This window comes from Macaca nemestrina, chromosome 6, assembly GCF_043159975.1.
Source record: "Macaca nemestrina isolate mMacNem1 chromosome 6, mMacNem.hap1, whole genome shotgun sequence".
In the NCBI taxonomy this organism is placed as follows: domain Eukaryota; kingdom Metazoa; phylum Chordata; class Mammalia; order Primates; family Cercopithecidae; genus Macaca; species Macaca nemestrina.
In genome coordinates this window covers 70,219,245-70,246,504 of record NC_092130.1, presented here as the reverse complement: position 1 = coordinate 70,246,504, position 27,260 = coordinate 70,219,245, and the positions used below count along the sequence as shown (strand labels likewise).

Sequence of the window (27,260 nt, the reverse complement as noted above, 5' to 3'; positions counted from 1 at the left end):
CATGTAGAAAAAGCATGAGGTCCTGTAACATAGAAAGGAAGGGGTATTGCCTGTGTGATTAGAAAAGTATCCTATTGTAAAATTTTTCATGGGAATCTGTGAAATCCAAGTCATTGGTTCCCATTTATGAGCTATGGACTCTTGGGAGACTTTGCAGTTTTATCCAATAGTTATTGAATTTATAGCTATGTTCAACTTTCTTGATGAACCCAAAATTTATCTTCCACACACATTTCTAAATATGTATGGATGCTGCAGTCATTCATAACATTAAAATTGACCTAAAATTCCTTGTTGAATTCTTAGTAATATTTGCCATTGTACGAGCTCCCAATCAAGAGACTTGAAAGCATACATATTTCATGTAGACTTCAACTATATTTTTATTTTGAAATTAATCTTCATACCTAAAACTGCTGACTTAGGCATATTTAAAACTACTGACCTTGAAAGTGCTACTAAGATATTAGACAGTGCCCATGTTTCTGTTACTTAATTCATGAGTCAGAGCGGTGTTAAAAGTTAGAGGGATGAAACCAGCAATGGGTGTGGAGGGTAGTTTATCAGATACCTGAGATGTGCCAAGTATTCTTATACAGCAATGGTAGAATGCAGGTTTATTGTTCTCTCACTCCCCTGGGAGGGCTCTCTTTGGTCAGATGAAGAAAAAGGATAAAAATGTTCCTAGTCTAATAATACATATACATTCTGAAGAAGGCTGTCAGTATTAACACGAGAAATACTTGTTTTCTGCTATGGGAAATCACACTCTGAACTTGCTAAGGCTGATTCAGTGATGTATAGGATACGGAGGCTCTGCTCCTTGTCCCTCTGAACTGATGTCGAGAGCTTGGATTCTGGAGGTAATGCTAGCGGAAGGTGGGAGCAAAACATTGCACAGAGAACTTGGAGAGAGAGAAAGATTAGGAAGGAATAAAGACTCACAAATTTTCATGTGAGATTGAATTTAATGAACTGAGAGGTAAATTGATTGAAAATGTAAGGAAATATTTGCATCAACATCTGGACTTCAAGATTTTGTTATCATCCAGTAGCATTGTGGTAAGTAATATTTTTGAAATGTTAACTTATGTTTTCTCTCCCTTTCAAGCAGATAATGGTCTATACACATTGCCACAAGGAAGAAATACAGAGCAGAAAGCACATTTATTTTAAGCCTCTTTCTGGATTATGTGTTCAAAAGTTCTTGGGCTTTAAGGTAATACATGGACACAACTATTTGCAATGAACAAGCACCTGGGAACCAAAAATGTAAGGAAAGTGGATCTTCCCTTGGAGATTTAAAAATAATTTCCCAGTTAAAAAAATACATAGAATGTAACTGCTGAGATTAGAGATGTGAGTCGGTCCCAAAGAAGTGTGCTATTGGTTATTAGTGCTGCTTATCCAATATGTCTGCTTAACCTGCACCCCTACATTAGGAAACATAGTAGGATTGCATTTCTCAGTCTTCTTGAGATTGGATGTGGCCACATGACTCACACTGACAAATACAATGTGAGTGGGAGTGATATGTGTAACTTTAAGAGCCATGGTGTGACTTGTCACTTTCCCTTTCTACTGGGATGGTTATCGTGGAAGCACATGGTGAGATGAAGCCTCCATGAGTCTGGGTCTCTGAGTGAAAGGAGCAGAGCTTCTATGCAGGAAAAAGCCTATGTAGGAAAAGCTGTAGAGCAGCCTATGTAGGAAAAAGCATGATAGAGAACCTGACTTCTTTTATATTAAGCCATTGAGATTTGGCTCTGTGTGTGTGTGTGTGTGTGTCTGTGTGTGTGTGTGTGTGTGTGTGTGTGTGTGGTTAGTCTTGACTGGTCTTAAAAATAGGACTCTAATGTTGCTGTCAAAAATCTAGTTGGTGCCAGGTGCGGTAGCTCATGCCTGTAATGCCAGCACTTTGGGAGGCCGAGGTGGGGAGATCACCTGAGGTCAGGAATTCAAGACCAGCCTGACCAACATGAAGGAACCCCATCTCTACTAAAAACACAAAATAAGCCGGGCGTGGTGGCGCATGCCTGTAGTCCCAGCTACTCGTGAGGCTGAGGCAGGAGAATAGCTTGAACCTGGGAAGCAGAGGTTGCAGTGAGCCAAGATCGTGCCATTGCACTCCAGCCTGGGCAACAAGAGCAAACTTTGTCTCAAATAAATAAATAAATAAATAAATAAATAAATAAATAAATAAGTCTAGTTGGTAAAGTGCTGTCTCTGAGGTCAGATTTCCTGGGTTTGAATGCCAGCTCTGCAACTTCACTAGTTGTGTGGTTGTGGGCAAGTTATTCACCTTTTTGTACCTCAGTTTCCTCATATATAAGACAGAAATAGTAATAACACTCTGCACAGTGTTGTTGAGGATTAAATAAGTTAATATTTGCAAAATGTTAAGAACAGTTTGTGGCATTGAGGGAGCGTAAATGTTAGTGTTCTCTTTCTCTCTCTCTCTCTTCCTCCCTTCCTCTCATGTTGGATCTTCCCTAATAGACAATCTGTGATAAAGAAATGACCAAAATATTAATATCTGAAAATTAAAATGAGTTTAATTCATTTGAAGTTTCAAAAAGTGTCAAAAGTAAACCTTAATGATGATAATAGAATACCTCCTGTTACAGATTGAATTACCAAAATTCATATGCTGAAATCAACTCTTCAGTGTTATAGTATTTGGACATGGGTCCTTTGGGAGGTAATTTGGTTATGGGGGTGGAGCCCTCAGGAATGGGATTAGTACACTTATATACAAATCTCCAAGGAGCTAGCTCACTGTTTTTCTGCCACACAAGGATACAATGTGAAGTCAGTCATCCGCAGTCCAGAAGAGGATCATCACTAGAACTTGACCATGCTGGTACCCTGATCTCAGACTTCCAGCCTCCAGAACTGTGAGGTTTAAATGTCTATTGTTTACAAGCCATCTACTCTATGGTGTATTTGTTATAGCAGCCCAAACTGACTAAGACATCTCCTTCAATCACAATGGCTTAACTGCATTTGCTACAGTTATATCTGTGCTCTTGTGAGGCAACTAGGTATTTAATATCCAAATAACTATTTCCACGCAAGAAATCTCCTCCTTCAATCATGGCCTTCCCTTCTCCTCTTTCTCAATACAGGGCCCACCAAATATCCAAGAAGAGAGGTAATTAACCTCTGAACTCAGTTTCATTTACTTACCACTAGGGAATCTAAAATTCTATTTAAGTCATCTGGATGAGTTCTGCAGATTTTTAAGAAACTTTTGAATTTATTCCCTTTATTCTAAAGAGGGAAACCTCCCTGGAACACTTAACCATGGTCAGAACTTATTCCCTTTTGAGTGGCTGCTCCCCAAACCTCTCTGAAGCTGCTGTTAGAGTTGGTTGGGTTATATTTCCAATGATTCAAGTTCTGTGCCAGACCATTAAGCTTTTGAGGCTCAGGGAAAACCACAAAGGATTGCCAATGTCAGTACTGAGGAAGAAACAAGCTTTGAAATATAGGAGAGGATAAAAAGTAAAGCTTCCGCAGGTATGTCATTCCCAACCAGATAAAAATACATCAGAGTGAACAACAAAGCACGTTTTGCAAAGCTGTTGCCCATGTAGTGGGAAAGTTGGTGGGTGGAGGGGGTGTGGGGCAGAGAAAGAGGGATAAAAATCAATCCTGACACATTTAAACCAAAAACCTGCTGCTTAATTGTAGTATTGCCACAAAAATTCTTCCGAGCCCACAGAGGTGACTAAAAGAAACAGAGTGATGAAAATGAACAGGTAAGCATTTTGTAGGACCCTGGGTATCAGGAGCCTGTTCTCTGTTTAGAAAATGCCTTAAAATCTCTGTTCTAAGTCAAGGTTTCATCTTTATGGACCATCAAAAGATCACAAATTTCAGTTTTTCCTCCAGGATGCTGACGAGAGCATTCAGCCAGAAATAAGGTCACTGGTAAAGTGTTTCAGAGTTTATTAGATTTTTAAGGTTGTTTTCCAGGAATATTTATAAGATAAATGTAATTTTTGAAAAAAAAATAAGTTGTGAATTGATAGCAATTATTTCTAGTCTCAGATCTTTATTAAGGCAAAAGTATTGCAGCCACATAGAAGTTTGAGACCCAAACTTGTTTCACATAAAAATGCCAACCACAGTGTTCCATAGAAAGACCTGGAGATTTTAATGCTTTTAGTTTTGTGGTTTCCTGATTTACAATGGGACATTGTGCATAAATACGCAGCATCCTACTTTCTTGATGAAAACAGCCTTTTCTGTTTTATTGGTCTGCATACATTGTGCTGAATTTCTCTACATGGGACAAAAATTATGTTGATAGCTGATCCAAGGAACAATAACTTGAAAGGGTTTCTCCAAATGTAGCAGAAGTACTTGCTTTAATCATAGTTCCTGGTAGCTGAGCTGAGTAGATAAAATCATAAGCCAACAATATATTAATGACAATAATGTGAATGCTTAGAAAAAAATAAATCAATTTAGGAAATTATACATCGCAGAGAACACTATCCATTTTTCATGAGTTTCTACATAGAATTTATATTTACCTTCACTCAAGAGATCTGCCATAGTTCAAAATGTCTTCAAAAACATACTTTAGGAATATACCTACAATCTTTTCCATAGTTTCCCCTTTGCTTTCTAAGCATGTTAGACATGTTTTAGGCAAGTTTTGTGAAAACAACATTTATAACTCGGTTTTGTCCTATTCCATATTTCACCTCAATTCTTGTTAAAACTCCTTCAGGGAAGATATGGCTCAAACCTTTTGGTAAAAGCTTTATGTCACACTTCCTTTCCTTTCATCTTTCTTTCCTTCTTTATTCTGTTTTTATTTTTTCTCATCTTTCTTCTTCCTTCTCCACTTTCTTCTTCTTTAATGTTTCTATTGAATACCCTCTAACACAATAGGATTCCAAGCTGAGAAGGTTTCATCACTTGAAGTCTCAATATTGACTTGTAATCTAGCATCATTGATATTGAGACTATTAAAATAGATTTATTCATCAAACAAAATTTATTGGCATGATCTGCAGGCAAGTCTCTGAGGTCAGCAGTGCTGGAAAACATAGAGCACATTTTCTGCATCCGCAGAATTGACAGATAAGTAGGTTGTAAAGGCAGGATAGTGGGAGAGACAGTAGGGTATATTGGTGAAATTTTTAAAAATCACTTTCTTTCTCTTTTCTAAAGCATTCTCTTGCCTCACCCACACACACAGGGAAAGAGCAGTCCTAAAGGACTTCATTTTTTTCTTGTTTGAAATGTCTTTGTAAACAGAAATTATCTTTCAATAAGTGTGAATGTATATTAAAATCATTCTATTCATAATCCATTGGAAATTTAAAATATAATTTTCTAAACCACTTAAAGAGAAATTTTGAAAATCAGATACGCAATTATATGAAAACAGTGTTTGGATGGAAACATCACCATGAAGGACTAGTGTGCGTGAATGTGACGTTTCTCATTTGACCAGAGTTTTGACTATAGCAGCTGTAAGTTAAGTCTATGTTGTGCAACCAGAGCAATAGTTTAAAAACTAGTTGGATTTCATGCTTCTTCTAGTGCATTTATTGAGAAATTGACCTGTTAAGAGGGCTAAAGTGGCTATGTGGTTGATATAAATCAGCTTAAGGCCCACAGTGAAACTTGAGCACACCGCCCTTACCTCTGACCCCACATAATGTTGACTCCACTTCCAAGTTCCCTTTAGTTTTTTGAGGTTGTTGGTACTTTTCATGTTACCTTGTGCTGGTGAAGAGAGATTTTCTGAACCAACTTATATTCAACATAATATTCTTTTCAGATGCATCATAAACCCTATTTTTTTTCTAAAACTAAATTCTTCATCCTAGCTTTCAAGGTTTTGTTGCAACTATCTGTGGTAGATATCTGGAGAGAGAGTTTGGCACTCGGCATTCATTCTTATGCCTTTTTCTGCCTTATCCTGTGGGCCAGTGCTACAAGCCTGGGAACTATATTTGCCAGACAACTTTTTCTTTAGTGTTCTGAATATGTTGGCCTTTTTCCCAGCAGATATAATTAGGCAAGATATGGAAAGAAGTAGGAAGATGGAAGCCATTTTATTTTTACTGTGACAGTGGACTGTGGGCTTCACAGAGATAAGTTTTGTAATGATTTATTTTTATTTGCCATTCACCTAACACAAGTATGTGAAGGAACTTTGAAATTGTTATTAATTTTCTGCAAGTTTTTAACCTCTAGATTTCAGTTTCTGACTCTGTCTAGGCCTTTCTATAGTTTATAAGCTTTTATTCCCTGTATTATATCCTTTCCTGTTTTAAATACATAAAATGGCTTCAGTTTTTCTAACTGAATGCTGACTATGTAATATAAACCCTCCTCTAATAAAGATTCATCAAACAAAAAGCAGAACATGAACTGACACCATGCTTTTGTCCATTTCCTATCTTTCCCTTTGTTTTACCTATTCCAATCCATCTAGGTCTGCCTCCATGCAATATTTCCTGCTCCTGAGTCCCCACTATAGCCACAATTTTTAACTTTTTCAGTGGTACCAGCTTATAGTAAACAATTTCTCAGTTTCAATTTTAATCCTGTTTTGTACTGCTATTTTAAAATCCTGTTTGTCTCTTTAGTATCTCCCATTAAATTGTAAGCTCTGTGAGACCTGGTCTATTATTTTAGTTCTCTTTAGGCTTGTTTCCAGAGGCAACACAGTATGAGATGCAAAATGGATGTACTGAAAGCCAAACAAACACAATTTGTAGTTTTGTTTTGTGGTTATAAAAATTATATACGTTATTATACAACACTTGCAAAGTACAGACATATATAAAGAAGATAGAAAATATTCTTAATTTTCTAATTCAGAAATTATCACTATTAACAGTACATTTTATTCATAAATATTTAAATATAATTTGAACTACATTAGATATAGGAATCATGTTTTGTGTATTTTTTCTGCAAACATTATAAAACAAATATTTGCCATCACTAAAAATTTCACATGAACATTGAGATGAGTTTACAGCACTTGATTATACAAATGCACATCATTTACTTAACTATTTTTCTACTGCTGAATTTTGGGTTGTTTTACATTTTTTACTATAAGTAATGCAGCAATAAAAATCATTGCACATAAATCTTGTTAGCATCGTAAAAAGTTCTCAGCATATTGTTTTCTTAATATTAAAGATACTTAGAGATTTTGTATTCAAAACAAATAGTATTGTAAGCAATTAGCAAAGAGCTATGAGAATACGGAAGGGAAAGCAAAGAAATTTTTATGAGGTGGCTTTCCTCAGATAGTAATTTAGTGAATAAATAAATAAATAAATAAATAATAAATGTATTAGCCTGTTCTCACACTGCTATGAAGGAATACCTGACTGGGTAATTTATTAATATAAAGGAAAGAGGTTTAATTGACTCACAGTTCCTCATTGCTGGGGAGGTCTCAGGAAACTTACAATCATGGTGGAAGACAAAGAAGCAGGCACCTTCTTCACAGGGCAGCAGAATGGCGTGAGTGCAAGCAGGGGAATTGCCAGATGCTTATAAAACCATCAAATTTCATGAGACTCACTATCACAAGAACAGCATGGGGGAAACTGCCCCCATGATCCGATTACCTCCACCTGGTCCCACCCTTGACATATGGAGATTATGGGGATTACAATTAAAGATGAGATTTTGGGTAGGGACACAACCAAACCATATGAATGGTTGAATGAATTAGAGAAATAGTCCTTGCATTAGGCCATTCTCACATTGCTATAAAGTAATATCCAAGACTGGGTTATTTATAAAGAAAATAGGTTAAATTGGCTCATGGTTCTGCCGGCTGTATGGAAAGCATGATGCTGGCATCCACTCAGCTTCTGGGGAGGCCTCAGAAAACTTACAATCATGGTGGAATGCCAAGGAGGGGCAGGCACATCACATGGCAAAAGCAGGAGCAAGAGCAGGAGGAGTAGGGGAAGTGTCACACACTTTTAAACAACGAGATTTCATGAGAACTGACTCAATATCACAAGAACACCACCAAAAGGATGGTGCAAAACCATTCATGAAAAATCCACCCTCATGATCCAATCACTTCCCACCGGGCCTCCAACTCCAACATTGGGAACTACATTTCAACATGAGATTGGGATGGGAACACATATCCAAACTATTTTTAGTCCTGTTGCAAATTCATTTCACCTACAGCACATAAGTAAAATCATTGAATGTTGTATTTAGAAATGTACTTTATATCAATATGTGTCATTTATACATACATGATTAGTCTTATTGGTTGCATTTATTGAAACATGCCATTTCTTATACTCTATCTTGCATCTATTATTGATTTTGAAGCTTTTCTTTTGTAAAAAAATTGATCAAAATCTGGTCCCTATAAACACTGTCAAGTTGGAATCTAGGGAAGAAAATTATTTCACTTTCTGTTTTAATTTAAGAACAAATCACTTAAGTTCAGTGAAATTCAGAATAAAGTTATACTGATGGCCCCTGGAAGACAGGTAAGCAGCCCTTTGATACTGTGGTCTACCTGAGTAGAAGCAGATGGCATGAAAAAAAAGTAGGAGGCACCATGGAATATTGATGTGGGCTAATGCAAATGTTCTTGGCTGAAATAGAATTATTTTGAGAATTAATCATTTTAGGGGACTGCTCTCAGGACTGTGGCCTAGCTGAGCAATATGATGAGATCATTTTTCAAATGAAAGAGTTGTAGTGAGTGAACAAAGATAGGTATTTTCAAGTTAGCCTCTGGGCAGTCAATTCATAGAACTGGCATTTAGCATATTGGACACTAATGGTTTCTTTTTACCATGTTGGTGCTTATAAAAATGGAAAACCAGACCACATACCAATATAATAGAAGGGAAATAAAAGTCAGATTTTATATAATAAAGGAAATCAATTTGCTCTGCTGACAATCCCTAGAACTTCAGCACTCAGGATACTCAGAGATAGCTGAATGATTAAAAAAAAATCAGAAAGGGAAACATTTTTTAAATTACCACAAATCCAATGAGCAAGATGCCTTTCAAAAAGTATTCCAGAAGAAAATCTTGAAGGAAGGAAAGCACAACATAAAATAATGTTTGTTTAGGTAATGAAATAAGGTTTCACCATGCAGAAACTTCTACACGGACTTCTCTTTTGTTTGGCATGAGTGATTAATAGCTGGTTCTGCCCATAATTTGTCATCTCCCACACTGGACTCTCAGCACCCTGATGTATGTGCAGTCCACACAGCTGAAGAGGTGGTGTCTATCATAGTTCTTACTTTGGCACTGGATCTTGATAGGAACAGTACTCAAGACAGAGTGTGTATTCTGTTGGTGCAGTGTTAGGTGACCTAGGAGTAGATATATGGTAGATCTACCAAATATGCCTTAACAACGGGTCACAAATGAGATTTTCACTCAATAAGACAATAAGAAATATTTAAGAAAAATCACTTAATATGAGTCTGACATTGTTTTAAGTACCTTACATATATTAATTCATTTAGTCCTCACAAGAACCGTAAGAGATAAGTACTAATATGATCCCCTACAGATGAAGAAACTAGGAACACACATAGAAACGTGTAGAACTCAAGGAATTTTCCTAAGTCCCAGAACAGATAATTGAACCTGAGAGTTGAATTTTCTGGGATTCAGCTTAACACCCTTTTCCTTGAAATCTCTTTGATGGCTTCCCAATGCTTTGTAAACTAAATCATTACTAATCTGGTCCTGTCTCATCCCCTGCTACTGCCCCATACATTCTATATTCTAGGCACCCAGATTATTCACCATTTCCAAAATGCTATTTGACTCATCTTGTCCTCATCTACCTGATGTATACTTCGTCTCTTTATTGTTTGGCATATTTCCGCTTCAAAGCTCGATTGTAATATCTACTATTTCTAAAGTCAATATAGACATCTTTGCAAGAGAAGGTAATTATTCCTTCATCAGTTCCCCAATAGCCTTTATTCCTTGCTCTGAATGGCAGTAATCATGTTATATCATCCAGAATTTTGCTATCTTTCAAGCGGTGTTCCTTCAGAAGAGTAACAGAAATAATGTGTTACTCATTTTGTTAATATCACTCATCCATAGCAGAATGTATGATATCTAATATGTACTTGATAGGCTTATGTTGAATTAATAACTACAAATAAATTATTGGCAGCATAAATGATTATCAAATATCAGAAGAGTAGAAACATTATCAAACACATTCAAAATAAATGGTAATTATTTATCTAAATTTAAAGATAATATCTGTGTGGTGTGATCTAATTAGGTGTTACTATTATATATAACATCTGGAGAGGGTAAATAGCTAATATACCCAGGATTAGACATAGGACATTTTTCCTGGAAAAACATCTCCGATTTTCTGCTCCACTTCTATCTCCAACTTTTGCTGTTGCCTTCATGTTACTCTGGTCTGGTCATTTGCCATAGAAATCATGGACCATGAGGTCAGAGGAATAGCAGCTGGTGAAGGATCAGCACTCATTTCTTACCCTTTCCTCCCTCACAAGGCTCTAATTCCCTGTTACGTTTAAATACTCCTTCCATAAATATTTATGAGCAACTTCTACCTAGAGACAGTGTTCTAGGAGCACAGAAAAGTATTAAGAAAGATACTCTTCCTTCCCTCATAGGGTAGGGGGAGTAAGCATAGGAAAAGCAAGCAAATAACCACTGTTTTAAAGTCTTGGCTTCTCCATTTTCACTCTCCTGATTCCACTCTTGGTGAGACCAGTTGCTAAGCCTAGAAACTTTGGTTGTGATCAATAATAGTGATGCTGTTACCCAAGAAGCCAAAATCACCTTGAGTAAAAAGAACAAAGCCAGAGGCTTTGAACTCTGCCTAAGTTCAAAATCTTCTACAAAGCTAAAGTAATCGAAACAGCATGGTACCAGCCAAAAAACACATAGACTAATGAAACAGAGAGGCCAGTTATGAACTCATGAACTTATAGTTAATTGATTTTTGACAAGGATGCCAAGAACACATAATGGGGACAGGACAGTCTCTTTAATAGCTTGTGTTTGGATAACTGGATATCCTCATGCAGAAGAATGAAATTAGATCCTTATTTTACCCCATATTAACTCAAAATGAATTAGAGACTTAAATGCAAGACAGGAAATCATAGAACTATTAGAAGAAAACATAGGAGAAAAGCCTTATGACATTGGTCTGGGCAATGATTTTTTTTGGCTATGACCCCAAAAGAACAAGCAAATGAAGCAAAACCAAACAAATGTAGTTACATCAACTAAAAAGCCGCACAACAAAGGAAACAATCAACAGAGTGAGCAGACAACCTAAAGAAATGGAAGGAGATATTTTTAAATCATACAATTGATAAGGAATTACTATTCAAAATACATAAGGAACTAAAAAATTCAGTAGCAAGAAAACAACCCCGTTAAAAATGGGCAAAGGACATGAATAGACATTTCTCAAAAGAAGACATACAAATGGTCAATGGCTATATTTAAAAATGCTTAAAATACTATTAGGGAAATGCAAATTAAAACCACAATGATGTCACTTACACCTGTTAAAATGACTATTATCAGAAAGACAAGCGGTAACAAGCATCGGTGAGAATGTGGAGAAAAGCAAACCCAAACACACTGTTGGAAGGAATGTAAATTGGTATAGTCATTTCGGAAAATGGTATAAAGGGTCCTCAGACTAACAATAAGATTGCCATATGATCCAGCAATCCTACTTCCGGGTAGATATCCAAAGGATATAAAATCAGAATGATGAAAAGATAGTTGAACTCCTATGCTCATTGAAGCATTATGCTCAATAGCTGAGATATGGAAATAACCTAAGTGTCCATCAAAGGATACATGGATTAAGAAAGTGTGATATATATGTGCAATGGAATACTATTCAGCCTTAAAAATTAAGGAAATCCTATCATTTGTGACAACGTGGATGAACCTGACGAGCATCATGTTACATGAAATAAACCCAGCACAGAAGGACAAATAGTGTATGATCTCACTTATATGTGGAATCTTAAAAAGTCAAACTCTCAGAAGTGGACAGTAGAATGGTATTGCCATAGGCTGAGGGATGGGGAGATTGGGAAAATGTTGGTCAAAGAATACAAATATTTAGTTAGACAGAAGAATAATTTCTAGAGATCTATTTAGATCTATGTATACCATGACAACTAAACCTAATAACAAAATATTGTACTTTTAATATTGCTAAGAAAGAAAATTTTATGTATTTGACAATAAAATAACAACAAGTGCATTAGGTAACACATATGTTAATTAGCTTGAGTTAGCCTTTCCACAATGAATCAAACCATCATGTTATACATCATAAATAATACAATTTTTATTTGTCCATTAAACAACAACCAAACAGAGTGAAGGGATTCTGAGAGGGGACTAGTAAGGCTAGGGTAATAGGTGAAATGAATAGAAAGCAAGGAGGCAGATGCCTGCCTAGCAAGGAGAAGAAATGGAGAAATTCTGCCAGAATGTATACCTACTTTCCTCTAACAAAAGTATTCACATCACTTTAAGAGCAGAGAAGCACAAAAAAGCAATAAATAAATAAATAATAAAATAACAATAAAAGCATATAGCACTTATCATGCAGTACTGTTCTAAGTATTCAGCATATATTAACTCATAATTTTTATAAACTACATAAAGTAGATGGTATTATAACCTCCATTTTATAGGCGAGAAGACTGAGGTACAAAGAAGTTACATACTCAATCAGGGACAAAGCTAGGATTTACACCCAGAAAGTAGAGCTCCAGGGTCCTTGTTCGGAATTACTAAATGAAACTCTCTTAACAAAATACTTCTTCAAGTAAAAGCTGATGTAAATTATCTTACTACATTACAGGAAAATCAAGTGCTCTGAAAGCACTTGATTGCTTTGAAAGGTGGCCCAGCCAAATTTTAGTTATTATGAATTGATTTTCTGGTATATAGATTATTGAAATGTTTTAGTTTTGCTTCCTCTCTATGGACAATCTTTGGCTCTGCTGATATACCTTGCATGAAAGAGAACAAAAAGGAAAAATGAATTGTACCATTTCATTAGACCTAACTACTCAGTGTTCCTCCATGTCTTGATGCCAGGAAAATTTTAAAATTTAATGCTATATATGTAAAGCAATTTTCTGTATAAATGTATGTAGAATTTATTAATAGAATTCCAAATGGTTTCTAGGGTGGACTATGGAGAGAGAGGGGGAGTTGATGATGCTGAAGATCATTCTCACATAGGAAACAGGCACTAAGGTTGTGACATATCAGCTGTGGTAGGGAAATGGATAAACTTCCAAAGTAAAGGCATATGGGCCTTTATTACAGAATAAATATGACTATTAGAGAAAAATTAGTCTTCCTAGTGGGTTAGAAAAGGGGTCAACAAACTTTCTCTGTAAAGGCTCTGTGGTAAATATTTTAGGGTTCTGGGCCACATGGTCTCTGTCACAACTGTCTGCTCAACTGTGCTTCTGTGGCTCAAAGCAGCTAGAGACAATACCTGAATGAATGAGGGTGGCTATGTTCCAGTAAAACTTTATTTATTAAAATAGGTAGTGGGACAGATTTGGCCTGTGGGCCATAGTTTGCTGATCCCTAGTTTAAAACTGCAGGTGAAAAAGCCAATTGCCACTAAAGAATGTAACTCATCTTCTCACCATTTACTATGCTTCTTTTAAACGGTACAGAATAAGAAGACATTGGTCAGGGTTCAAAGGAGAACTTCTCTGGTTAGAAATCCAATAAACTTTACCTTGAATAGAAGCATTAGGATGGATGCTGGAAGTAAATACGTAGATAAAGTGAAGAAGAATGGCCTAAAGTCCAGGAAAAGATGGTGAAAAGCAGATAAAGAAACAACTTTCTCATTTGAGGACTTAGAGCCTAGGACTCCAGCCATCAGGTGTAGGGGCCAGCGAAGATGCAGAACGATGGCCTCACAGTCTAAGGCCTGTGACTTCAAAATGCTTCTAGGGAGAGAAATGGAGGCTGCTGAGGAAGCCTCCAGGGTAGCTGCAAGGCCATCCCTTATCTGTTCTAGGATAAAAGAGTGACATGATAGAGGTCAGAAAAATTTCTGGGGCTTGGGTGTCTGGTAAATGTGAGGCTAGGATAACTTATTTACCTTTGGATATGGAATTCATATTATATAGACTAATTGGTTTCTATGTGTTTGTGCTTTATCTTTATAGACTCGTTGGCTTCTATGTGTTTTGTGCGTTATCTTTGTCTCATTTAACAATGTTTTCCTAAGGTTTTCTAAAGGATTATTTTGGAAAAATGTCAAGTTTCACCTTCTCTAGGCCTATCTTTGCCTAGCCTCCTTTTCATCAACAACCACTGCCTGCATTCAGGCTCTCGGGTTTCTAGCATGGATTATTGGTCAAATTCATCAGTGTGTCTAGCCATATCCTTGAATGTTCTCCTCTAGACTGTAATATATCTAATATGTGAAATCTGACCATGCCATTTCTTTGTTCAAAGCCCTTTGGTGACTTCCAACTGTGCATAGAAAAAAAGTACAGTGACCTTAAAATGGAAAAAAAAAATCCTTCACTATTTTTTTTCCTGCTTATCCAGGATCTCTTTGCCAGTTATAGTAATGTGACACATGATGATGTTTTGGTTAACAACAGATCACATATACAACAATGGTCTCATAAGATTATAATAGAGCTGAAAAGTCCCTATCATCTAGTGACATCATGCTGTCATACATTGTAGCACAAAACATTACCTCTTCTATGTTTCCATATGTTTATATACACAAATCCTTACCATTGTGTTACAATTGCTTATAGTATTCAGCCCAGTAACACACTGTATAGGTTTGCAACCTAGGAGCAATATGCTATACCATATAGCCTAGGTGTGTAGTAGGCTATCCCACCTAGGTTTGTGCAAGTATACTCTATGATGTTCGCACAATAATGAAATCACTTAATGGCACATTTCTTAGAACATGTCCTCATTGTTAAGAGATGCATGCTTGTACTTCTCTGAACTTCATATTTGAGCAACATCAAATGATTGTTAGTTTCCTGTCGTGCTGAACTATTTCTTCTCTCTGTACCTTTGATCATGCCAAAATCCTTCTTCCTTTACAAGTCTGCCTGACCCTCATCCATCCTTTAAGACACAGATCCAATTACTTTCTCCCAATATGTGCACAGTCTCCAATTGTGTTAATAAAATATACTGTTTCCTTACCTTATCCTCCACTGGAGTGTCATCAGGGTCTGTTTTCTTTTGTCTGTAGCACAGGGATTGGCAGATATTACATACCTTTCAAATCAATAACAAATGAATAAATGGGTAGGATAACAAGGTGAGAAGAATGTTTCCAGGGGAAAGGTTCAAAATGGGGAAAGAGGAGAGAAGTCAAAATATGGGGACAGAGAAACAAATACAGCACGCATACTAATTGCTTTCAAGCTAGGATGAGTTGTGGACTAAAACAAATGCAGGCTAAATAAATAAGAAAAATATAAGCCATTCCACATAGTTTCTTTGTAATTATTTTTTGGGGAAAATGACAAATATGAGTTTGTATATTGCATTTTAAGGTGATTTGGGCATTTGTATGAACCCTGAGCAATACATGTACTCATAGGAATGTACACCTAATTTTTTTCCCTGTCACAATTTATAGCCTTAACTTTTAATGATGGCCTCTGCCCTTGGATCTTCAGACATTGGAAACAATGTGGTTGGGCATTTTAATGTGCAGAAAAAATATGTGATGACGTGTATAAGATGGATGAATTTTTAAGTCTTTTCTACACTTACGTAGCATGATGTAGTCACATTAGCTCATTACCATGGTAATAAATAGTTGGTGATGCTATCCTAAAATTTCCTGCACAAGCCAATACAAATATTCACAATAACTATTTATTGTTGGTTATGCCTGGGATGCTTGCATTTCACATGCTAAGCACTTTATGTGCATAATTTTAACTAATCACAATAGCTCTATGATACAAATTAGGAATCTCAGGCACAAGGCCACTCAGCAGCAGAGAAAGGATTCTGACTCCAGTGACTATGCCCTTTATCATCACACTATGCATTTGCTCTAATTTATTAATTCCTTATGTCTTCTTATGTTCTGATGATTTTAATCAGCATACCCTCTGTGGGATGTGCACACCTACTGGAAATAGCATGGTCTGCTCAATTCCAACCCTCCAGCTGACTGTGTAAGTCAGTTCCTAGTTTCAAGCTCAGGCTCAAAGTGTAACTTCTTTTATGAGATTTCTGGCAGCAAGCTGGTGAAAGAAAGAATTCAAAACCATTTCTTTTGTTGGGAGAGACACATCAACTAGCTGGGAGGAAGTGAGGCTGCCTGTCTGACAGAGTTCCATTCAGCCTGTAGTCTAGTCTCTTGGAGGGCAGCACTGAAGTCTTCCCATAATTGCCTGCCTAGAAGGTACAACATGAGATGTGCAATGTCACAGCAAATGAAGGCATGCTGAACCCAATACTGCGCATCAGTGAGATGGCTCAGGGATTAGTGAGGCACCCTTACCCATTTTCTCATTTTATTTGATTCAAAGAAATACTGCTTACAATATATAATAATAACCTATGGCTTAAAGTGCTTTCTTCTGACAGCACATGTTAGCTGAAAACTGAGAAACCAATCCTTCTTCAGCTGTGACCTGCAGTGTGAAATACAGTTGGATAACCTTCCTGAGGACCTACCAGACAGTAAGAATATACTGTATTAAGTACCTTAGAAGTTCAGTGTGAATTTTTATGATTTGGGTATCAAGAACAAAGTTTCAGCTTAACATAAGCAAAACAATGAGCAATGCACAAGACAAGATAATGCATTTAAGTGCTTAAATGCCTGGCAGAAACTATAGCTGTTGAGACCATAATGAGATGAATGGTGGCTGGAATGGTCAGGCATAGTGGGCATTTGCTCTTCCTTTCCATAATCTCCTCATTTGACCTCTTCTGACATGATCCAGATATTGCTCTGAGAAATCATGCATCTCCTCCTCTCAAGACAGTTTGGTTGATGACTAAGACAGAAAGATGTCTGCAACTGAATGAGGGCCAACGAGGATATTTTAAAAAATATTCCTAGGTTTCCTGTAGTTGAAGACTCACTTACACAAGGACTTTTCAATTAGGTGAAACAATATATTATCTTTTTCTTAAGCCAATTGGCACTGGGTTGCTTGCTACTTGCAACCAAAAGTTTTCTCACCTGGATTCTTTTGTTTCTATGTAGGGTGCCATAGACTTCTGCTTCATGATAGGGCACAGTGGGTGCTGGCATGTAATGCTCCCACTATAATAGTTAGAAGCAGGTAAATTACAAAAATCACATTTTTGGCTGCATGAGAGAGCAGTGCAAGTAAGAGTTGAGATATACCCTAATTCCTCAGAGAAGAGAAGTGAGTTGACTACCTCCAGCCATTTTTCTACCTGGGCCATCTGCCAGTTTTTGGTGTGAACCAAGGGTTAGTTGAGCTGAAGCAGCAGGACTCTCTGGTGGCAGGAGGCACCACCAAAGCTTTAAGCAGTCAGCTAGGACTAGTGTGGCAAATTGGAATCTTGAGGAGACTCAAATCTTGTTTTCCTCAAAGAACATTTGCTGGAGATCCAGAGGGGCTAAACCAGAAGCTTCTAAATGCAGAATAAAATATTCAGAGTCTTTTGGTGCTTTAGAAGAAAGATCTTCCAATAAGGGAGCTTGCATCAAGAGCATCACCTGTCAGCAGCTCAAGACATTTGTTAGCAGGCTTGAGTCACTTACTGAAACTTAAAAACAGCAGAGATGTAAAAAAGTGTACTTGTCTGGGGCTCAGCAGAGTCTTAGCCGGGTTCTAATGAACAATCAAGGAGACTAATTCCTTTGAAGCAGTGAAATCAGAAATGTACTGAATATTACAAATATTACAATCTAGTTTTGTCTCAAATTAATTTCTAATTGAATTGAGATGATCATGTCTTTATGATATTCACTTAAATGTGGTGAGAACATTGGAGATAAAATGATTGGGACCATGGATGGTTCTTTTATTCCTTGTATCTGGCATACAATAAAAAATTAGTAGACCTGTGAAGAGGGAAGATGGAAGAAGGTAGAAAATAGATGTCATATCACAAACCTAGGTAAAAGAATTAGCAGGTGAAGTATTTAGAATAACTATAAATAGTATGTTAAAGAATCATAGGAAATGACCAGATGAAAGGATATCTATAAAAATTGTATAAAGAACTAAGAAATATACATTTTTTAAAACTGAAAATTAAATGTTTGGGCTCACTAGTAGCAGCCTGGATGCAACAGAACACAAAATTAGTTCAAAACAGGTCAATAGAAAACATCCAAAATGACACAAATATGGGCACATCATAATAAATTTGGTAAAAATAATTAAAGAAAAGGAAAATAATCTTAAAAGCAGAGAAACAGTCACCTTGCCTTCAAATACAATGAAATGAAATTCTTAGCCAACTTCCTTACAAACACAATAAAAGCCAAATAGTAGTGGAATAATATCTTTAAAGTGTTGAATAAAAATAACTACAAAATTAGAATTATATACCCTGCAAGAATATCTTACAACATAACTGGAATGTTTTCACACAAAGACTAAGAGAACTTTTCTCCAGTAAGTCTGCAGTAAAAGGAAACCTAAGTAGAATTCATCAGTCAGAGGAAGATGATCACAGATAGAAACAAAGGCAAGAAGGAATGAAAAAGACCAGAAAGAATGAAGAATAAATATATCACAAATACATAGAGATATATAGATTTAGATATGAACCTTGATATATATTTATATATCAACACTGATTCTACCAAACAACAATTTTATGTCTGTGGAGTTTAATATATATGTAGAACTAAAATGACTAAAACAATAAAAGACAGGAATATAAAGTCCTAAGGTACTATAAAATGGTATATGTAATAACCTGTATTGGACTATGTAATTCAAGGGTGTGTTTGTAATATTTATGGATGCTGCTAACAGAATATTATAAGAATAAGTTTAATGCATAATAAATAGAAAATAAACACATGATTTAGCCAAAATAAATTAACAAAAGAAGAAAATGAACAAATAGGAAAAAATGGGAAATGAGTAAGATGGAAAATATAAACCAAGCTAGTGTTAGAAATTAAATATAAATGGAATAAATTCTCCAGTGAAAATCTAAGATATTCAGACTGAATAATAATTAAAAACCTTTTTATCCTGCTGACCAGAGACACACATTACTTATAAGGACATAGTAAGTTTTAAAGTAAGAAGTCAGAAACATGTTACTTTACAAACATTGATCAAAAGAAAATAGCTGTATTAAGAGACAAGGTGACAATAATAGTAAGAAGCAGGGATATTGTATAATAAGGTTAATCTAACAGAAAGATATCCTCATTTTTCATTTGTATACAACTAATATCTTAGTTTTAAATTAGATGAAACACACAAATAAAAAACAGAGCTAAAATCACACGTGAAAATTTCTACAATTAAAGCTGATTTTAAAAACTGACGAAAACTCAATAATAGTATAGATGATCTGAACAAAATTAATCAACATGACCTTACTGACATATATAGAACACTTTATAAAATTTAAATTACTGTCATGTGCACATGATAAAATTGATTATATGTTGTGCCAAAAAAGCCTCACAATTTTCAAAAGGTTAAAATTATTGTTTGTTTTATTCATACATTGGAATTTAGCTTAAAATCACTAACACGCACATATTCAAGAAAATCCCAAGCTGATTGAAATTAAACAAAAATCTTTTAAGTAATCCATGGGTAAAAGATGCAATCAAAAGGGAAATTAGAAAACAAATTAGAAAATATTTTTAATGGAATGACAAAAGATATTAGCATATCAAAACTTTAAAAATGAATATCAGTCAGTGCTTACAGGAAAATTATTAGCTCAAATGCATTTAAACAAAATAAAAAAGGTAAAAATAAATATTTTATGCTTTCATTTCAAGAAGCTGGAAAATAAAGAGCAAATAAAAATTGTATAAAACAGAAAGCAAGAAATTATAAAGGGTACAATTAAATGATACAGAAAGATGATTTAGTAAAATAAATATTTTACATAGAGACAGAGAAAGAGGGAGAGAGAAAAGTGTCAGTACAGATTTTATTTTACAGATAAAGAAGATGTTATGGATTTTCACCAATTACCTTGATAATTCAAATTAAATGGACAATTTCTATGAAAAAATACCACATAACCCAAACTGATAAAAGTAGAAATTAAAAATCCAAATAACCTTTTATCTGCTAAGGAAATGGAAATCTAGTATTAAAAATTATTTTTCAAAGAAAACTTTAGACTCATATTACTTTATTAGTGGGTTATTCTATTCACTCCAAAAAAAAAAAGATAACACTCAACTTGGACAAACTCTTCCCAAGAAAATACAATGAAGGATCAATTTCTAATACTTTTTATGGGGTCAGCTTACTTGATTTCAACTCCTTAGAAAGAAAAATTACGGACCTATTTCTGTCATGAACATGGATGCAAAAATCTTTAACATAAATTAGCTAATTCAATCTAGCAGTATATTTAAAAAACACAATACTTTACAATGACATGCAGCTTATCCCAGATATGTAGGGTCTGTTTACAACTTGAAAAATCAATCTATCTACATTAATGGACGAAGAAAACTTACATGATTGTTTCAACCTAAACTCTACTCTGATTAAATCATGCTAAAGAGCACCAACTCATCTACCAGGGATGAATGCTTCTTGACCTTGAAGCATTAGCAGGCTCCTGTTGCCTGCCCTACTAGGCTTTCCCACTGGGGATGTTGCAGATGGAATTCCAGCGTTGAGTCAGGTTCTACAAGAAGAAAACAAAGGTGGCTTTTAACTCACTGAGTCCATGATTCACGTTTTTCATCAACAACAAATTGAATTATAGTTTATCAACTTCCACATGTGTTTACCAGTATAGTCCTAACTTTAAAGGACTTTCCACTTCAAAGAAGTAGATAACAGTTATCAATTTGATAGTAGTTGCCCAAAATAGTTGAGGAGACTTTTTAAAAAATGAACCATATGTGCTGTTAACATAAAGACTAATTTCCCTCACTGTTAATTTATCCAATGACACAAATAAACAAAGAGACAATATAGTACAAATCTTAAGAAGATGAGCTTTGTCCTCAAAACACTTGCCAGTGTGTGGGTTCTTGCTTGGCTTTGCATTAGTTGTTTTCTAACCTTTTGGATTCTCAAATCTTTTTTTTGCCTTAGTTATTTTATAAGAGAGATCTGAGTCCTAGTGACCTCTATTACCTCTAGTTTCTTACAAAGCAGTGAAATGACCCTCTCTACAGAAAAATCCCCCAAGTATTTTTTATCTGTAAGATGTCAATATTAAAAATAACTTACTCATTGAATTGTTATGAAAATTCAAGAGATCATTTGAGTAAACTTTTAACAGTGCCTGGAACTTATTATGTGCTCAATATTTATTAACTGTTACATGAAGAGGATTATTATTCCCATTTCCTTTCTTGTAAATATTCAGAGAAGCATAATTCTCACCATCTCAGAAATATTGCAGATATTTTGATTTGGCTCTGGTAACCGCTATTGACTCTCCCAACAAATATTTTCTTTTTTACACTTGGGTAAGTTTGTAAATTAAAGACTGTGTCATCTTGCTGTCTTCCTTACTTAATCCAATGGCCAGGCCTTTCTAAAGCACAGTGAGATTGACCACAATAGCAAGGTTTCCCTTCTGCTTGAATCTAATTAGATTCTAACAAATGAGAACAAAATGGAAAGGGTGTTAATTAGTTTTTATTGCTTTTCCTTGGTGGTTACAGGGATAAAAGCACACTTTTATTTAGAATAAAAGCAGGCTTTACATGTGGCCAGGAGCTGGGTGGATGACAGATCACTGTGGGAGGGTTTTATAAAGGCCAGTTTCTCCATGGGCCAGAACAATCCCCAGTCTGATAAAAAGGCAAATGTAGAAGCAGTTCTGTATAGACGAATCTGATCTTCTTTAATGAATCCCTTACTGTGATGTTTGTTTCCTCTAATCGGTCTTATCTTTATGCTTTAATATTTATTATGATTTATAGACTCAGCAAATAGTAGGGTGAGATGGGCTGTTTGATTACAGAGGAGAAGAAATCTTTCTGGTGACTCATGGTGGAGATTTCCCATTTCTAGATATAGTGAGAAAATGTTTTATGAAACTCTAGTTAAACTCTAATCTTAGCTCAAGTAATATGGTTTGAGATATTATCAAAATTTAGGGTGCACTACCTGGTAGAAAATCTTTTTGCCCTCTTGGGCCTCTGCCTGAGCTGATAGTGCTAGAAGTCTGACTTTGTAGGATATAATATCATTCATGGTGGAATGATCCCAGTGAAATGGTTCATAATTATCTGTAGGCTCTGCCAGATATTTTATAATTTCTGGGGGCAGCAGGAAGGAATGTTCCTTTCTCAGCTACAGTTCCCATCTGCTGCTGCAAGAAATCCCTTCACCCAACAACACAACCCCTCGTTCTAAAATAAGCAAGATGTTTAAAATGGCAAACACTCCTAACATAGGTAACATGTTGACTTAAATTTAACCTAAGGTATAAATGTCTGTCTGTAGAAAACTTCTGGGACCATTTTTTAGCTACGGATGGTCTATAGGAGCTGGCAGTAAGTAGAGCACCCTCAAGGGAAGAAGACATTAGTCTGTTGTAAAGAAAATACTTATCATTTAGTTTTATCCAGTGTTAGTCTCTACATTGCCTAAAATAATATTTTTCAAGGTTTTGGAGTGCTTTAAAAATTCACATTTCTGGGGCCCCATCACACTTGGTGTATGAATCAAGTCTCTGATGGAGGTGGGCAAGATACAGGAATCTGCATTTGTCTAAGTTCCCATATGATCCTTTGCACATTCAAATTTGAGAATCTCCATCTTAGGGTAATTGGCTCTATGAGAGTCCATACATGATTGGGCACAGCCATGTAGACAGAGGGTACCACACAGGACTGCTAGGGTAGTAGGCTCAATTTCTCACTCTGCTTGCCTGCTTGGGAGGGATGCTGTTTAGGAGGCTGGACTTGAGCAGCCGCTCTTGACTCTGCTTTTGCATATTTATAGCTCCTAGCATGACTCAAAGCAGACATCAGCCCCTTCATCATTTAAATTTTTTTTTCCAGGCTCTCTGCCCACTGATACTTTTTTCTTTTCCAAACCATTTGACTTATTAATGCTACCCTGAAGAGCATGCAGCAATTGTTTGCAACACCCAGGAAAACACACACCCCTCCCCCCAACACCACAAGCCACTATGTTAGGAATATGAGATGATTAATTCTTGCTACTCCCACTCCTGTTAGACAGCCTGGTGTTCATGTGTCCTAATAAAAATAAGATGTCATCGTCATATCCACCCTTTCCATTATACTTGCAGGTGCAGCTGCCATTTGTCTGTGAATCTTTCCAATAACAGCCACAGGGTGCTGCTCCAGAGTCCAGCTCTTGTCTTTGCTTTTGTACTAGCTGGTTTGCATGCATTCAACACTCAGTCGCCCACAGCACTGCTCTCTGAATCTTCAGTCCCAGTTCCAAAGCTTTCTTTGAAGGCCGAGAGAGAGAGAGACAGAGAGAGAGAGAGAGAGAGAGAGAAACCCTTAGTGGCATCTCTGCCTTGCTCCCAGCTCCTTTCCTTTCCATCCCCCATCTCTCATGCTGACTTGTTACTTTTGTGTCTTTCTCAGGAGTTATGAGCTTATAGGGATCACTCCCTAGTGGACTCAAGCAAGCTTTGGAGAAGGTCACTTTAGCTGAGGTGAGTCTGGCCTTGGGAATAAGTACAAACCTTACACACTGGTCTAAGGGGATGCCAGGCCTCTACCATGGTCATTTCATGTCCCAGGCCAACTGACTGACAGGTTGCCACTGCAGCCAGAGGAACTTGGCTGACTTCGGTGACAGTCTCCCCAGACCCGCTGGAATCTGCAAAGTACCTCCTCAGTGCCTCTGATGTGGAGGAGAACATTCCACATGGGGAACCTTTATTCTTGTGCCTCATTAGGCTGTACAATAGCTGACAGATTGCACACACCGGCTGCCCCTCCCTGCCCCATGTCCTGATAGTATAAGGGCAAGCCGTAAGTGGTCTGACTCATGCAGGCTTTACAAGGCTCAGAGAAAAAGCAATGTTACAACTCAGAAGGGTGAGAGCAGGTTTCACTTTGTGCACAGACAGCATTTTTAAATGGATAAATCTCTCTTCATTATGTAGCTTTTCAAAAGGAGAGGTAAAAGGCACAGGCACAGAAATGGATCTTTCAAGTTTGTATATGTGTAAAAGGACAAAGAACTATAAAAATTGTATTCCTCTCTTTTGCCAGACCAGGGATATCAGCTCTGCTCCAACCCCATGAGGTCAGAGGCAGCAGTATTCCGTGCCATCCCCTCCCCCACAGCCCCTTAGCCTCCCATGACAAATTGAGGTCTCACATCACTGATGGGACACCGACCACTTCTGGAGTTAATTAACATCCTAAACAATGGTTGGCAAGTCTGAGAGATGTCAATAAGATAGCTTACTCAGTTCTAACCAATGACATTAAGCAGGAGTCTGAAAAGCTTTTGACGTTTCAAATATCCTCAGAACACTGAGTAGCACAGTCACTTTTGATATCACTGGTTCCTTAATCAGCTCCTTGACACAAATTTTCTTCTTTCCTATGTATAATGTTTCCAAAGTGATCACATGGTTTAGGTATAGTTTTATCCAAGTATGAACCAGATATACTTTTTCTGTTTAGTTATTTTCATTTATTTCTGATATTTATTTATAGTATTTGAGTTTAATTGTTGTTTTGTTTCTCATTTGGCTTAAAAATTCTCCCAGTGCACATGCACACACAGGACAATTTCTATTATAGCCAAAAGCACAGAGGTAATTGAAAACACTTGATTTCTACTTTTAATTGTTCCTTGCCCCTTAGCTTGTTCTGAGCCCTGGAGGATAGAGATATCATTGAGAGTGTTTCCAGGGAGAGCAGATTTAGGATGGTCACTGAGAAAGATGAATTGAAAACATAAAAATGGAACAACAAAGAGTTCATTTTGCAGGTGAGAGATATGGAGGTGAGGGGAGGCCTAGTTCTCAGGAAAAACACAGAGGAGAAATGACACAAAGGTTAAGAACAGGAAACGATCAAAGGGAGGAACTGAAATAAATCTACTAAACTATTGATCTGGTATGGACCTGCTTTAAAGAAGCAGATAGCTTTAAGGGGTGTTGAAAGTCAGGGATGGAAAGATTTGTTACCTTCTTTCAAGTGCATCTGCTAGCCATAGCTGGAAAAGGATGTATATACACAAAAATTAATAAGACAATACTACTGTTCGTTAGACAAAATCTGGGCACAACAGCCTTAGAACAAATATATGAGACTTGTCAAAAGCTGGCAAATGATCACCATCTAAAACCTAGTACCCATCACAGGGAAACACATCAGACAAGGTGATAACTTTCTTATTTAACGCTCTGCAGACATGCCTTAGTTTCAGGTATGGCAACTACTGCCATGTCTCCAAGACCTTTCGAACATCCTTCCTTGAAGTTCTGAAAACTGTGACTGATGATGCCAAGGTAAATAAGCAATGTGTAGCTGTCTCTAGGCCAACAGTAGAATCTCTTCAAATGGTAACAACTTAAAGGGTCTTGGATTGAAGAACAGACTGAGAGGAACAGCCTTCTACACTAACAACAAGGCTAGACCTCTTTGGGTTAGAATGCTCATATTATGAATGCTACATATTAGAGATGGGTTAAACAAAGTGTGGTAGAGAAACAGGGATTGTTTTAATGGATCTGTATACATTTTGTGTATGCATTAGCAAATGGTATAGGAGTTTCTGTACATTTATTGGATCTATAAATGTATGGGGAATATTGGCTAATAATTCAGTTTTTAAACCATTTTATGATATTTTCCCTTTTATTGGAAAACAAAAAGATTTTTGTTTTTCCAACTAGCATCCAAACTTTCTTCGTTGCACTGCTTAACTGTGGCCCAATACCTCTGCTTCTGATATGTCTGCTACTTCCTTTGTCCCTGTGCAATGTGATTTTTATCCTCAAAACTATTGGAGCTTCTGTCTTGAGAGTCACTAGTGCCTCCCTCTGCCTTACACAATTTTCTTTAACTGTACCATTAGATTCTGGAGAAGGTTTCTTCTTTAATCTTTATATTGCCCTGGTTTCTATTACACAAGACTTCCTGGACTCTGCTACTGCTTTTCCTGGTTCTTTTTCTGTTCCTTCTCCCCCATCCTTGCTTTTGCTTTTTCATCTCTCTTTTCTTGGTACTCAGCTATGGTAGCTGTTCATGATTCCTTATCTTGTCATTTCCCTTTCTCTCTAGATGTTCATCTTTTACTGAGGTCATTTATTTTTGTATCTATAATATCACTGTGAAGAAGAGGACTTCCAAACTGGAAATCAACAGCACCAATTTAATGTCTACAGTAAGGATCTAATGTTAAGTTATAAACTTGTCAGACCACCTTAAAGTCAACATGTATAATCCTTTCTTACTTATTTTCCCTTAAATTAGGCTCCCTCTCCTAACTATTTCAATTTCTGTCTTTCTAAGACTAAAGTTATATTTAGAAGGTCCCTTTTAGCCTCTCTATTTCCAGCTCCTGCCATTCTTTTGATGTGTTCTTAAAGTTGCCCTGTCCATTTTATTCCCCTTGCCACTAATTCCATCCAGGGCTTCATTTCATTTTGCCTAGTTTACTGACCACCCTGTTCTGAACATGTAGTTGGAGGTTGTGCTCATGTGTGAGATGAGTGGTGGGGATGCTTACTGACTACTCTCACCCTTACCTGTTTTCCATCCTTTTCTCCTCTCTGTTTCCATAAGACGACCTTCATGCTGAGCCTTCAAAACTGCTGTCATCAAGGCAACACTTAGATGTAATGCAGTGGAACTGGTTCCTAACAAACAGTAAAAATAAGAAAACAACAACAACAATAACAAAATGCATTTGCATATTTAGGCAATTGGTCATAGTAGGAGAGATGTGAACTTGGAGGTGGCTTGGTATTTCTCAGGTTTGATAAATTAGGATAAGTCTCAACCTCTCCATGTTCCAGTTTCCTGGTCTATAAAATGAGCATATTAATAGGTGGCTCCATTGT

The 27,260-nt window shown here is 36.5% G+C and overlaps 2 long non-coding RNA genes across 3 annotated transcripts in view; one reads left to right on the top strand and one right to left on the bottom strand.

The window, feature by feature from the left end:
- LOC105471111 (uncharacterized) overlaps window positions 1–27,260 on the top strand; it is a 326,529-nt gene that overhangs the window by 53,430 nt on the left and 245,839 nt on the right. The gene's annotated exons all lie outside the window — the stretch shown is intronic.
- Window positions 4,087–25,410, bottom strand: LOC105471112 (uncharacterized). The gene is made up of 5 exons (XR_011624242.1): window positions 25,380–25,410; window positions 23,506–23,671; window positions 20,740–20,912; window positions 15,258–15,332; window positions 4,087–4,401 (listed from the first exon to the last, which is right to left on the bottom strand). It is a non-coding gene; the product is annotated as an uncharacterized lncRNA (long non-coding RNA).